Here is a 15,426-nt window from a genome sequence, read left to right on the forward strand (position 1 = left end):
AGAATTTATCCTCATCTGGAGTGCTATTTTTTGTGGAGGATAATTATTTCTAATTTTTCAATGATAGTAATAGGTGAGCAATTATCCTAAGAGGATGCCTTTTCTTATTTAGATTTTTTTTTTTAACTGGGCAGCCCAATAAAAGTATCTGTCTTTTCTACAACTGTACTCTGAGATACATTTCCAAATCCAGAGTGCTTTTTGAGAGAATACTCTTCAATTGTTTGAAGCCTGAGTGACTGCCCTAAGACAGTCAATCTATGAGGAAAGTTAGGCAACGCTTTTCTTAAAAGGGGGCAGTATTGATGCATGACAAACTACCCCAAATCTTAAAAATATAGACATATTGCAAAAAATTGGCTTGCAAGATTGTGATGGCTGACAGGGAAAGTCCAAAATCTACACTTGATCTTAGCCAAAAGGCCGAGAAGCGCTAAGTCCAAAATCTAAAGGATGGATGGTCAGAGGGTACAGGCTAAAACTCTAGAGTACAAGATGAAACAGCTGTTCATAGGTGGAATTTCCCTCTTCAAGTAAGCCTCTGATTGGCTTTTAGACCTTATTGAATCAGACCATACAAATTATCTAGGATAATCTCTCTTACTTAAAGTCAACTAATTATGGAATTTAATTACATCTACAAAATACCTTCTCAGCAGCGCCTAGTGTTTGGGTAATTAGGGACACACCAAAATGGCAATCACACTGGGCAAGTACATTTTCTGGTTTCTGTCTTGGGTATCCAGGTCTCATCAGAGAAGAAGATTCTCAAGCACAGGAAGTACGTACAAAAGGTGCTGGGTGGCCAAAAGACATGACATAAGGCCACTACACAAATTCACAATTCATGTGATTTTCCTCCAGGTTTCTTTTGAAGCTGTCAATGACACATTCTGCCCTTGCTGGTGATACCATTCACTCACTACCCACTGGGATTCCACCCCATCCTGAAGACCCTGCAGGTCACCTGTAGACTCCTGCTGATTTATTCCATTCGCCTTCCTCACACCCCTTTTCACAGCTCTTCAGGAAATGGGGGTTGGGGGGATTTCATTTCTAGATGGACTATTTTATACCAATTTTTACACCATATTTCTTTTAGTTTTTACTGTGCTTTCATTTTGTTACTTTTTAGTCTTAATCCCATTCTCTTCTACCTACCAGTATATATTCAAAAATGCTATCTCCCTTTAAAAATTTATTTCCTAGGATGGAATATTTCTTTTCCTTTCCTTTTTTTTTTTTTTAGCTGCCCTTTGCCACACATCAGGAGTCCCAAATTCCATTTTTATCCTGGACTGTAAAGTGTCCATGTGGTGTTGAATTTTATAACTTTAGAATCAGTAGAGTCAAATATCATACAAATGACCTCTGCAAATCATGATGGAAATGGTCACAGTAGATGACACAGTAATAGCTAGGATCCTGCCAACTAAAATTAGGTTTAATTTGAGAAGAAACAAGTGTGAGTCAAAGCAGAACAAAAAATATTTGATCTGATCTTATCTTACTCTTCAATCCAAGCATGTTCATCGTTGAAAAAGTGCTTAGGATCTATGCAACACTTCTTAAAGTAATTACATCTTTCTTCAAAGACAAAATACTATTATTTGCAAACATTGTCAAAATATATCTGTATTAGATACCCTCATAAATTTCTTTATAGTGCATAAATGAATCTACATTGAATTTTTTTCTTGTGAAGCAGCTTATGTATGTTCATCTTTGTTATTCACAAGGTCAAAGGTAATATGGTTACCTTTATGCTTTTTTGAAACTAAGGTATGTATAATTTTTATTATCTATTCCAATGGTGAACTTTGGAGAAATATATTAAAAAATAACTATTCTCTGGAAAGGAAGAATGTAAAATGAATAAAAATTATTTAGATGAACTGCTTATGCTATTGAATCTTATTAGAATCTACTAGTGAATCTTAAATTCTATTTTATGAAGCTTGAGCTTCCTAATTTTAGAGATAAGAAATAATATTCAGGGAATTTAAAGTATCTCCTCCAATTCCCTGAGAAGAATTCCAGTTCTGGTGGGAGCATGCAGGTAATCATACAGAATATTAAGAAGAACCATAGCCACAGTTAAAAAAGGAAACTAGGATCAGGAAAAAAAATCCACAGGCAACAAATTGTGTTCAAATGTTGCCAAAAGCAGAGGTCCACAGCAAGTCAGGGGGTAGTTCCATGGGAATGTGCCAGGAAGTGAGCAAAGATCTATAACAAAAATGTAGAAATTGGAAGCTCAGAAATTGCTAGAGATAATACCTAACCCAATGAGATGCAAAATATTAAATCACATAAGATATTGGACTCCATTAATAGAGATTAATGCAATTATTAAGATGAGACTACACAGTGACTGGTGGGGAATTTCAGAGCCTGAGCTCAATTTAAATCTTATCTGGCATAATTGGTTTCTTTTTCTTTTTTTCTTTCTTTTTTTTTATTAGACTTTTTTTTTTAACATTTATTTATTTTTGAGAGACAGAGAGAGAGCATGAGACGGGGAGAGGCAGAGAGAGAGGAACACACAGAATCCGAAGCAGACTCCAGGCTCTGAGGTGTCAGCACGGAGCCCAACGCGGGGCTCAAGCCCACACACCTGAGATCATGACCTGAGCTGAAGTCGGATGCTTAACCGACTGAGCCACCCAGGCGCCCCTGGTATATTTGGTTTCTGAAGTCATGTGATGGCATCTCTCTAGTTTGGTTTAAATATCAATGTAGAAAGTTCCAGATTATTTATTATTCCAGAAATATTTCCAGTTAGTTGATACCGTTCTGTATATCCAAGCTGACCCAAAACTAGGAGAATACTGGGATTATGGCTACTCAATTCTCCACTTCCCAATTTGAGGTAGGAATGATACCAGTTGCCCCATGGATTCTGTCTGTCTGCAGTATTATCTTCCAGCTCACCTGAGAGGAGATCAAATGTTAGTTTACCCCCACTTAAGGGTAGAGTGGTTTTTTTTATTAAGTTCACTTATTTATTTGGAGACAGAGTATGTGCATAATCAGGACAGGGGGCAGAGAGATAGGGACAGAGAGAATTCCAAGCAGGCTCCATGCTGTCAGAAGAGAACCTGACACAGAGCTCAATCTCATGAACTGTGAGATCATGACCTGCTGAAATCAAAAGTCAGATCCTTAACTGACTGAGCCACCCAGGTGCCCCTGTTAAAACCTATTCTTGGGTGCCTGGGTACCTCCACTCATCTCACAGTTCCTGAGATCAAGCTCCAATTTGGGCTCTGTCCTGACAGCATGGAGTCTGCTTGGGATTCTCTCTCTCTGGATCTCTGCCCTCCCCAGCTTGTGTGCCCACAAGCTGTCACTCTCTCTCAAAATAAATAAGTAAACTTAAAAAAAAAAAAAAGAATAAGTTTTAACAGAGAACAGGAGCTAGTTTCTCATTGAATACAATTTGCATTACCAGAGCTTATTTTTTAATCAGAGCAACTTATTATAAGATTTCACCACATTGACTTCCAGAAAGAGAGGGTCCCAGCAGAAGATAAGCATTGGAATTAGAACCAATATTGAATATAGTAGAATTTCTAAAGAAGCAGAGAGGGGAGACTTAAAAATTGCGGTGAGGATTATTTCCCTGAGATGGCAGTTTCAGCAAATAGAACTTCTATAACTGAAGGCATATCTTGTAAAGCAAAAACTGTGAGATGTAGGAAAGCCAGGACTATTAGTACAAGATTTTTTTAGGAGATCCCTGAGAGCCAGAGATGCTGTATTTTTAAGTTCTTTGCAGAAACAAAAAGGAAATCTTTTAACTCAGGAAGCTTGGAAAGCCACTCTGAATCAATCCTATTGTTGCTGTCCAGGAATCTACAATAATAGTCAGTGAAAACTCATTGGCTACAAATGTGACCAGCAAAATAAGAACAAATCTCACCTCTAAATATGAATGTATTAAGGAAAAAGATGAAAAAGTTTAACTTTTGTCACATCATTGGTGAAAATTATAATTAAATATTGCAACATCAACTAAAATACATTTAATAAAGTATTTGATGTTTTAAAGAAAGAAGATAAGAACAGCAGAAAGTCCAGAAATATAGGAACACAGAGAAGAGATGGTCTGTGAGACTAGTGTGTCAATTGGAACTATCAAAAACCTGAGAAAGCTATGAAAGAAAAAGAATTAGTTATATCATAAGTGAAGGAAAAAAGTACACCAAAAATACATTGATGCAAAGTATAACTGGATCAAAATTTTAATGTCAAAATGATGTTCTAGATGTACTAGAAGAAAACATGAATAAATTTCTCTATAACCTTGGAGTAGGAAGGCCTTCCCAGCTGTGACTTACCATCCAGAAACCATAAAAGAACAGTTTAATAAATCAAAAACATTTACAAAATATTCTAAACAAAAGCAAGACACAAATGGACAGTAATGGTACATGTGCAATATGAGAGGATTACCCTGCCAGCAGGTGCATGGAGAAAGGGAACAGGTGGGGCACTCAGTGTTACTGCCTCCATCCCCAGAGAGGGAGGAGCAGCACAGGCTTGAGTGGTTCTCTGGAGGGGAGGCAGAAAATGGCATATGGCCTAAGAGCTGCTGACAGAAAGGTGGGAACCTTGACTTTCATCATGGGCTTGGAGGAAGCTCATGGCAAAGGGCACCAGCAAGATATGTTTCATCATTGCTCACAATCCCAGAGGCAACATGTTAGTAGATAAGTTCAATACTGTATCTACATAAAAAAAGTGAATACTTTCAGTCCTGTGAGCTATGTTTCAGGTCCAACACAGATTCAAATTCTATAACAAGGAATTTCCAAATTCATATCTTACAGAAGATAACTAATGTTTAAAGGGATTCTACACAACAGAATGGAAAAAAGCCAACAGCTCTGTAAAAGGGGGCTACAGATATACATAAAGAGTTCGGAGAAAAATACATGTAAGTGGCTCTTAACCATATGAAAAGATGTTCAATCTGGCTTCTGAAAATCCGAAATCAAAAAATTTTTAAAAATAATATTTTAATCAGAAAATGAAAAAAAATTGGGCTACTATATTTTTTTTACTTGTTAGATATAAAAATCTAAACATGTACAGTATGTCCTTGAAAGGGGCATAAGAAAATCATTTCTTTCATTCACTACTAAGAAAGATGCAAAATACTACCATAGTGGAGGAAAATCTTGCAAATCTACCATCTGACCTAGCAACTCCACTTCTAAGAAGCTATACCAAACACGTCGTGCAAAATGAGGGCATGAGGCTATTTACAGCAGCAATACCTATGATAACAATGGATGTGAAAGAATTCAGTTTTCCATCAATGGGGGTCTGATGGGTTAAATTATAGTACATCCACAAAATGGAGTGACCTTTTATTGTCCAGGAAGTCAAATTCTGGGCACCTTGGTGGCTCAGTTGGTTAAGCATCCGACTCTTGATTTTGGCTCAGGTCAGGATCTCACAGTTCATGAGATCAAGCCCCATGACCAGCTCTGCTCGGGGTGTGGAACCTGCTTCTCTCTCCCTCTGCCAATCTCCCACATTTGTGAGCATGCTGTCTCTCTCTAGAAAAAAGAAGTCAAGTTCACAAAGATGAATTGAGGCAGGGATTGAGGAGCTGTGACATCCATGATGATTGTCTATGAATGAGAGAGAAAAATACCTGCCTAAGTATCCAGTTTTTTTCTTTTCCATGTATATATATATGATCTTTATATACTTTTTTCTTTACTTACACATTATAATTATAGACACTGACATCTTAAACTTCCCCAAACTGAAATAGGCACTAAATCCAGAGATTGATTTTATAAGTGAGTTTTGAAGGTTGCTTTTGTACTTCAGTAAAAAGGTGGATCCACAAATTAATAATATTTATATAATTTAGGAATTATACAACATAGCGTTGAGAATATTATGAGTTGGGAAATTCCGTTTTTACAGACAGGTAAAGAAAAGGACCTTTCTTTATTCTTCCCAGTCAGCCTGTGGAAGATGTCCAATTCAATCCTACACATTAAACTCGCAGGCAAATACCTTTCCACTACATACAAAAAGAGAATATCTGTTTTTTGACAAAATATTAACCATAAATAAATCTAAATCATTTTTCTAAGCATTTTATTCAAAGTAACTGCATACAACTTCTGTTCATACAAAATAACAGAAAATTATTAGCAAAGATATATCTTGTTAATAAATCTCCATAGATCTTGTCATGGATATAAATTCAGTCACTTGATATGTTTTATTTAAGTTAAAATGGCTTAATGTGTATGTCATAATACATCTGTGGTAGATTGTTATTCATAATTCACACTCTTTTTCTTTGTAAGAGACCTGAAAGGATGCACCCCTTCTGGGGGTAGGTGATTTGCAATGCCTTCTGGAGGTACTGCATAATTCCCGATTTTACTAACTTTAGACAGACCACGTGACTAGTTTTGGCCAATGTGAAAAAGCATGGTTATACAGCATCCACAGACAGTATTAAGTATGACACATTTATATCAGTTCTTACTCTTCCACTTCCTGAAGAATTTTCATGTACTATATAGGTGCTACTTCTTTTCCTGTGTTCTGGGATAAAGAGACATGCCAATCATACCCAAAATGGAACAAAACTGCAGTCTGAAACAATCTTAGCCTGAAGCCCAGCAACTGCCTGGAGCAAAGCTGCAGCCACCCCACAGCTATGTACTGTGTGAGTGATAATTAAGATTCTTCACCATTATAGCAAAGCTTAGTAGTATTTTTGTAATTACTGATTACAAAATAATTTTGTATTTTTTGTAATATAATTGTATTCCATTAAAGAGTCTCATTAAGTATTCTTTAGTGTTTTTTTTAAATGGTTTTGCTTGAGTCTTATTTTCTCATAATGATGAGCAGATACATATTCTATTGCATAATCTTGTCCATTTCTCTTAAATTTTGAATATATATTCCATACATTCAACAAGTATGTATTGGTTAATTTCTGATATGTTATCACTGCATTTTCTGCTTAAAGTTTTCCACTCTTTTCCAATTGTTTAATTTGGAAAATAAAATAATGATTTTTCTTAAATTTATTTATTTTGTTTTAGAAAGAGGGGGGGCGAGCAGGGGAGAGGGGCAGAGAGAGAGGGAGGGGGAGAGAGAGAGAATCTTAAGCAGGCTTCACACTCAGTGTGGAGCCTGACATGGGGTTCGATCCCATGATCCTGGGTCATGACCTGAACTGAAATCAAGAGTCCGACGCTCAACCGGCTGAGCCACCCAGGCACCCCAAATAAAATAGTGATCTTGAGAAAAGTTTGTATACTAGAAAAAATAAGTTGGTTGTATTAAATAATGAATACAATTTCAACTACCCAATGAATTCAATTAAACACATCTAACCACCATGCAAGTCTTGAGTTGACAAAATGTATTAACATTTCTTTTTTTTTTTAATGATTATTTTTGAGAGAGGGAGAAACAGAGCGTGAGTGGTGAAGAAGCAGAGAGAGGGGGACACAGACTCTGAAGCAGGCTCCAGGCTCTGTGCTGCTGGCTCAGAACCTACTCAGGGCTTGAACACACTAGGGGCTTGAACCCACTAACCCTGAGATCAAGACCTGAGCAGAAGGCAGACACTTAACCAAATGAGCCACCCAGGTACCCCAATGTATTAACATTTCTAAAGAGACATTGAGTCAATTAGAAAAGAGTGTTGGTTTGATGTGGATTTATGCAAGAATAGAATCATGAAAGTGAATATGCTTGCAAACTCTGCCCAAGGGAAAGAACACTGTAGCTGATGGATGCTTTGTATTTCATTCAGTAGTTCAGTCCATGTTTGTTGTGAATTGCTCACATTATGCCATTTTAGTTCACAACTATTAAGCACTTAATTGATCAAGCTTATTTGCCAATGGCTCTGATTGTCATGCACACAAAGACATATTTACAAAAGAGTTGGAATCCTGTGGAGGGCTACCTAGGGGAAGAGAATTCACTGTATCTGCAGACAAATATCTTCTGGCCCCTGTGTCAGTTACTGACTTTTTTGTTTTTTAAAAAAATAAAATTGAGTTTGCTTAATGTGATTTTTTTCCCTTAGACTTAGAATGATTGATTCTCAGTGGTTAATTCTGAACCCAGTAAATTCAGTAATGCAGTTATTCCAGATGTTGTTTAAGGAGCATGGGATAGGTGTGTGAAAAAAAAATACAAAAATCTCTGCCCTTTTGGAACTTAAAAATTCACTAAGTTAATGCCATACTCTGATTTTACTTGAAGGTAGCCCTTTGGCCTTCTCTTTTTGCCTTATCTCTTCAATTTCCATCTGCTACAAATCCCATATGTTTTGTCAATTGAAAGAGGCATTTAATCATCCAACTCGTAGATATTGTGCTGGGAAGCCTTCTGGAAAGAATCAATGGATGTGCATTATCCTATAATCCTAAATTTTGTCCAGTAGTAGTCATACTTTTTTCCTTCCTCGATGGTCTTGAATTCAGGTGGTAGCCAGTCATTTAAAGATTATCTTAAAACTGTGTTCTGTACATCAACAAGTTAATTTTCTACATTATTTACTTCCAGATTTAGTTCTTCCTAATTGAATTCAACATAAGAAAAGGATAGTATAGGTGTCCACATAACTTGATAATCTATTTTAGTTGGGTTTCTCTTTAATTCTCTCTGGGAGTTTGAAAAACACCCAACATTAAAATAATCATCACTCTACAAATATTTATTGAGCATCCATTATATGAATATGCTATGTATATACCATCATGTATTGAAATTATGCAGAAGCCATTGAAGACATTGATGACAAAAAATTCAGTTGAGAAACAAAATGGTCTGTACTACAATGAAGCTAGAAAGAAAAGGGTTTTGAAATTAGATGGACCTATCTGGAATGATTCTGACATTTAAATATCTTTGCAAATTTGCAAGGCATGTCATCTTTCCACATTTTGATTTCCTTATTCAAAGAATGAGATGAAATTACCTATTATAGTGAGAATTAGGATTTTAAAATGTATCTAAAATCTTGGTAGAAAATAGCAGTTTAATAGTTTTAAAATGCGCTTACTACTGGAATAAAATACCCTCTACTTCTTTACTATAGATTTACAAAAGCAGTGTGTGTGTGTGTGTGTGTGTGTGTGTGTGCACGCGCGCGCGTGTGCTATGGGTACATGCAAAAGATACTTAAATAACAAAACAAGGAAAGAAAAGAGACTTGATTAAGTGCCATAAAAATTCAGGACAAATCTAAAGTGACATAGAATGAGGTAGTTAATGGAAACTTCCCAGAAGAAGTACAGTTTTAGAATATGGGAAGACATGTCTTTTAGATGAAATTATGTGCATGAGTAACTATCAGTTCCAGTTTTAATAAAATGGCCATTTTATAGTGCTATGCATTAGTAGATAATGTGGAAAATAATATTGGGGTCCCTCCCTTAATGGTCTTAAATAATAAGTTAAAGATTCCCTTCTCTGGTCTGATGACATTGAGGGGCAACTACTGATTTTTTTAAGTTTGGAAGGACATGATAGAATGGTGACTTTAGAACAAAATATACACCTACATCTTTGCCTGCTAGATGATTCCTATAAGTGGAATGATTTACCTTGCTGCTTTTGGATGTCCCTTAACTTCCTTAGAGGTCATGCCCACAGGCCCATATAATTCATCAGATAAGAATTTGAAGGAAAAATATGAGGCAGGGAATGATAAAAGATCTCTGGAATACTTAAGTTCCTCACTAACATCTTGTCTTACAAAGTGATTAAATATCTCTATCAAATCAAATGTGCTTCTTTTCTCCTTAAAACAGCCTTGTGAATCTAGTAAGAAAATTCATTTGCTTTTGTATGCTTTAGGGCAACCAAGACACACGATTAGGTAGGTGGCCCAGCCTTAAGTATTTTATTCCGGGAAGAATAGGGCTGAGAACCTAGATTTCCTGCTGCAGAAGGTTAAAGGACCCTCTCTGCAGGTGGAAATTAAATGTACTTCTCCAAAGAAGAGGCTCCTGTGAGAATGTCAGAAATTCTAGCAATAGAACTCAATTCCCACATTCCATTTTCACTTTACAAGGAGGTAGATTCCCTTGGGCCAAGGACAGCATACTGTTCACACTTTAAAGCTTCCCTCACCATGATTGTAACAGCCAAATATCTTGTAACTGAGCTGTGCATCTAATAGAGCAATGTTTTAAACCAAAAATTTTTAAATGTTACTTTTCAACTTATACTAGTTTTTTATCCCCCCAAAACCATTAGATTCTATTGTAAACACAGTCCAGGAAATAATAATTGCTCTGATACTTCTGAAAAGACTTTTATTTTTCTTAAACACCACTACCATCTCCAAATACGCTGTAGAGAAAAACAAAACATCTTAAAGACTTTTCATGTTATCTTCAATTTTTTATGGAACAGGAAATATTTTTAGATATTATTTGTTAATTCTTCCTAAATTATAAATTCACCAAAACATAATTTATTGTAGTCCTACCATTGAGTATTTTGGGGAGAAATTCAATTAAACACTTGGTAAGTTTCCTTTTTTCCTTTGTTATTGAAATAATATCAATATACAATATCTTACTAATTTCAAGTGTACATCATTGTGACTCAATATTTTTATACTGCACACTTTTTCCACAGAATCAGAACAAAGAACCCTAAAATTTGTATGGAAACACAAAAACTCCAAAATAGCAAAAACAATCTTGAGAAAGAAAAAACAATGCTGGAGGTATCACACTCCCTTATTTCAAACTATACTAGAAAGCTGTAGTAATCAAAACAGTATGGTATTGGTAATTTTTCTTTTGATGATTTTCTGATTTTCCTCCTTTTAATAACTTAAAAATAAATTCAGAATGTTAAAAGTGGATTTGGAAAGATCACCTTTGATTGATTAGCATATAGAAAGATATGAAATATTTTCATTCCCTCTGTAATAATAAATCATCGGATTAATTTTTAAAAATCGTATTTTCCTTTTAAATAATTTTCTTTAATGTTTATTTATTTTTGGAAGTTAGAGAGACAGAGTGGGGTAGGGGCATAGAGAGAGGGAGACACAGAATCCGAAGCAGGCTTCAGGCTCTGAGCTGTCAGCACAGAGCCTGTCGTGGGACTTGAACCCACAAAGCATGGGATCATGACCTGTGCCAAAGTCAGACACTCAACTGACTGAGCTACCCAGGTGCCCCTGTATTTTCCTTTTAAACCATCAACAACACCAGATGCAAGGAAATATAAGAGAAATAAACTCAAGTTGATGCACATTTCGTAGATTAAACAGGAGATAGATTTTCTATTCCTGAAGCCATGTGAGATCTGGGCTACCAAATAAGCAAGCCTAGCATAAAAATGGCAGTATATGTTAACAGGATAAGAATTAGCCAAACTTTTGATAATTGAATGGGCTGACATTGCCATATTAGATTCTGGAGAGCCACAATGGATACAGTATACTCTTGATATAGAGCAATTCTCCCTAACCATTGAGTAAGGAGAAGTTGGGAGCTCAACTGGAAAGCAGAAGGAAATTTTTGCTATATAAGGAGATTATTTACATGTAACATATATGCCCCGCATGTATAATATTTTTTTCAGGACCTTGTTGCCAGGTTGTGCTGTTGGGCTACAATGTGGGAAGTTGTTCTACATTTATAATTCTCTAGGTATTTGCAGAAAATTGAGGGGTTTTTTGTTTTGTTTTGTTTTGTTTTTTAATTTAATCTGGAAGTTTATGCCTCTTAATCCCCTTCACCTATTTTGATCATCCCACCACCTTCCTTCCCTCTGGCAATCACCAGTTTGTTCTCTGCATAAGAGTCTGTTTGTTTTGCTTGTTTTTTGTTTGTTTGTTTTGTTCATTTGTTTTGTTTTTCAGATTACACATATAGGTTAAACTATATGGTATTTATAATTTCTTTGACTTATTTTATTTAGCATAATAACTTCTGGTTTCATCTGTGTTCTCTCAAATGGCAAGATTTCGCTTTTTTATGGCTGAGTAATATTCCATCATATAATTGTGCACACACTACATTTTCTCTATCCTTCAAAACAAAAACATTTCAATGGGTTCACTAGAGATGTGTCTAGAGTACTTATTATGGAATAATTATAATTAAAGATTCTAATTGCTTCAACAGATTTAAGATTGTTAATATTTTTCATCTGAAGTTTTGGTTTAGTCTGTTCCAAAATGATTCATGGGAAACCATCATAAAACTGCTAACAAAATGAAAGGCAACCTACAGAATATATACAATATATGCAAATATTCACTCATTATGTTGTTTATCTAATATCTAAAAATAGTATAATTTTACATGTCAATTATATCTCAATAAAAAATGAACAAATTACACAAGTTAAAAAGTAAATAATGTTGATAGAGTTGAATATATATTAATTTTTAAACCTTATTAGATAAAACAGTAAACAAAGAAAAATGATATACTTGAAAAATAATCACAATATGGATTAACACTCATGATGTATGCATTTTTAAAAAGCTATTATAATTGCACATGTGAAGAGATGAGAGTGGCTTAGCCTCAGATGCTTGCATTGAAGGCAGTTAAAGTGATCACATTTTGGACATACCACCTTCCTTACCTCTCAACGGTTTAGTTAACATCACTTTGCCATACTATCTCATGAAAAATTATGACATTCGCCAGATAATAGCACCAGAGGTGGGATTAACAATGACATGTCACTCAAAAATACGCTAATAACACATCATTTTTGGTCTACGTTCATAGAAAAGGATATTAAATATCTTTACACTAATTCAAGAGAAAATTCACTTTGAGTCACTTTTTTTTCCCCTGCTGTAGCTTTCCAAAATTAATAAATGTACTTTCACGAAAGGGACTTCTCAGTGAATAACGCTGATATATTTTCATGATGGTTACCAGTGGAGAAAGTGTATCCCATGCATCTTACTTAAATCTAACAATGCTGCAAGGCAGACAGGCTAAATATTATTATCACCATGCAGCTAATGGGGAAAGTGACAGCAAGACATATTATTTATAGGCCATTTATTTTCTAACCATAGCTCTAAGTTATATCGAGAGTTACGATTTAAAAACAAAATAAAAAAAAATGGTCCCTGTTTTCCAGGGAGATCATTGAAAATGCCATCAACAGGAATTTAAATGCATCTGAGAAGTATGGAATAACTCAGAAAGGCTCGTTAGTGGATCTGTTAAATAGTAAATGGATCTAGGCCAAAGTGAGAAAGGTAGAAATGGAGAAATAAGAAGGGCTTTTAGCAATAGCAATAATTTACACAAAAGTCTTGAAACATGATGTCAGAATTTACTCTATAAATGAAGAAATCAGTATAATGATCATAGACATGTGATAGAACTGAAGAGGTTCAATTGTAAATATGCTGAAAGCCTTTCTTCAAATGTGTAGGGTACCATTGGAGGCTTTTGAGCAGTAGCTTAACAAGGTCAGATTAATAATTTCGAAGATCATTCTGGTAAGTAAGGTGTAAATTTCAATGGACTAGCAAAAAATTGGAGATTAGTAGGGAAATAGGAGATTTACAATAATCCAGACAACACATATGAGGACCTGAATAGACATTGGCACTGGGAATTTGAAGGTGACGGATGACACTAAAAGGTATTACCGAAGCAGGAAGTTAGGATTTCCTCCATGCTTGCAAAAGAGGATGTACAAGGGGACATTGTGGTTACAGGGGAACTGATGAAAAGAAGTAGAAGAGGAAGTCAGGTCATTGGAGGGGAAAGGATTTCATGGGATTATGAGGGTTTTAGGTTTGACTTTGTTAAACAGAAGACCCTGGAGGTCTTGATTTTAAAAGGAACACAATTTGCTTTATGTTAAAATCACTTTGGCTGGCTATTAAGTTGAGACTGGACCATGGAAGATAGAAGTAGAAGCAGGGGGACATACTATGATGGATAGTAATTCAGGTGAGAGAGAATAGTGGCTAAAACCTGACAGTAGCAGTGCAGAGAGAGGGGGTTGAATTCAAAAATGGTTTTCCCTTCTATTCCATCTTTTAATCACGTAACGAACCTGCATGATCAGATTCTAAACAGAAATTCTTCCTGAAAAGATCCTGTGAAGTGTATATTCAAGGTTTCCAACCCTTATGATATAGGAAAGGATAACTAAAGAGGAAAATAATACAATCACTAATTCCCTTGACTATTAGCCCACATGGTGTAATAACAGAAACTCTCACACTTTTTTGTGCATTATAATGTACATTTTTGGAAATTGTATCCTAAGGAAGAGATAAATCCTAATCTTTACTACTTTGGAAAGTAACAAAATAAATAAAGTTTTAATAATGGAAAACTTTAAACTATTTTAGAACAGTGTAATATAGTAAGTTTTTTAATATTACAAATATATTTCAACTTTGGTTTTTAAATCTACTTTGAGATTTGAATTGATTATTGCAATGTCTTTTTAAGATACTGTAGAGTTCTTAGTGATTTCTATATCTGTTGTATAGAATTCATATCTGTTGTATCCATATCTTATTATTTATTTATTTTTAAAGTTTATTTATTTGGAGAGAGGGAGAAAGAGAGAGAGAAAGAGAGAGCACATGAAAGAGGGAGGGGTAGAGAGAGATGGAGAGAGAGAACCCCTAGCAGGCTCTGCACTGTCAGGGCAGAGCTCCACACAGGGCTCGATCTCACAAACACTGAGATCATGACCTCAGCCCAAACCAAGAGTGGGATTGTTAACCAACTGAGCCACCCAGGCACCCTAATAATAAAAGAAATGTTAAGATACTTAGATTGCATTTGAAACTTTCATTACACTTTGTTACATTATCTTATTATCACGCTCTTTCAGCTAATAAATTTCAGATGGCGGGTAAATATTTTGTTTGACAGTATGTCACATAGTTTCTCTGAAACCTTAGAAAAAGTAGATTTCAAGTTGACAAAATTACTTCAAAAATGACTTCTAAGTCTGTGTATATGTGATTTTACTTTCTTATAAGCAGTTAAAACAGAGAAGAAATTGCTTTTCTGTTCATTATTTTCATGATGTGCATGACAGATATTTTAAAATATCCTTCTTTCAATTTGAAGTAGTAATAATGTAGAAAAGAATAGTACTGTTTATATTGCTCAACCAAAAATGGGTACTAGTAATTTGATTGACTATCAAACCATTGGTCAAGTGCTGAAAGGATAAAGATTAGTGAAAGCTTTAGAGTTGTGTAGAAGATTTCCATTTTTATTAGTATCAAATGTGCCAAACTGTATGATGAATTTGGCAAATATAATGAGTTCAAATAGACAGCCAGTGATTCAGAGGGCACGATGCATCTGCTTTTACAGCAACATTTTAATCCCTACATTATCCATCTAAAATTCTAACAGAACTTTAAACTATATA

General features: G+C 35.2%; 1 pseudogene; it reads right to left on the reverse strand.

Annotated features, from left to right (window-relative positions):
• Positions 1-287: 287 nt before the first annotated feature.
• LOC122232448 lies at positions 288-435 on the reverse strand (annotated as a pseudogene).
• Positions 436-15,426: the final 14,991 nt, after the last annotated feature.

Source organism: Panthera tigris, chromosome A1 (assembly GCF_018350195.1).
Source record: "Panthera tigris isolate Pti1 chromosome A1, P.tigris_Pti1_mat1.1, whole genome shotgun sequence".
Taxonomy (NCBI): domain Eukaryota; kingdom Metazoa; phylum Chordata; class Mammalia; order Carnivora; family Felidae; genus Panthera; species Panthera tigris.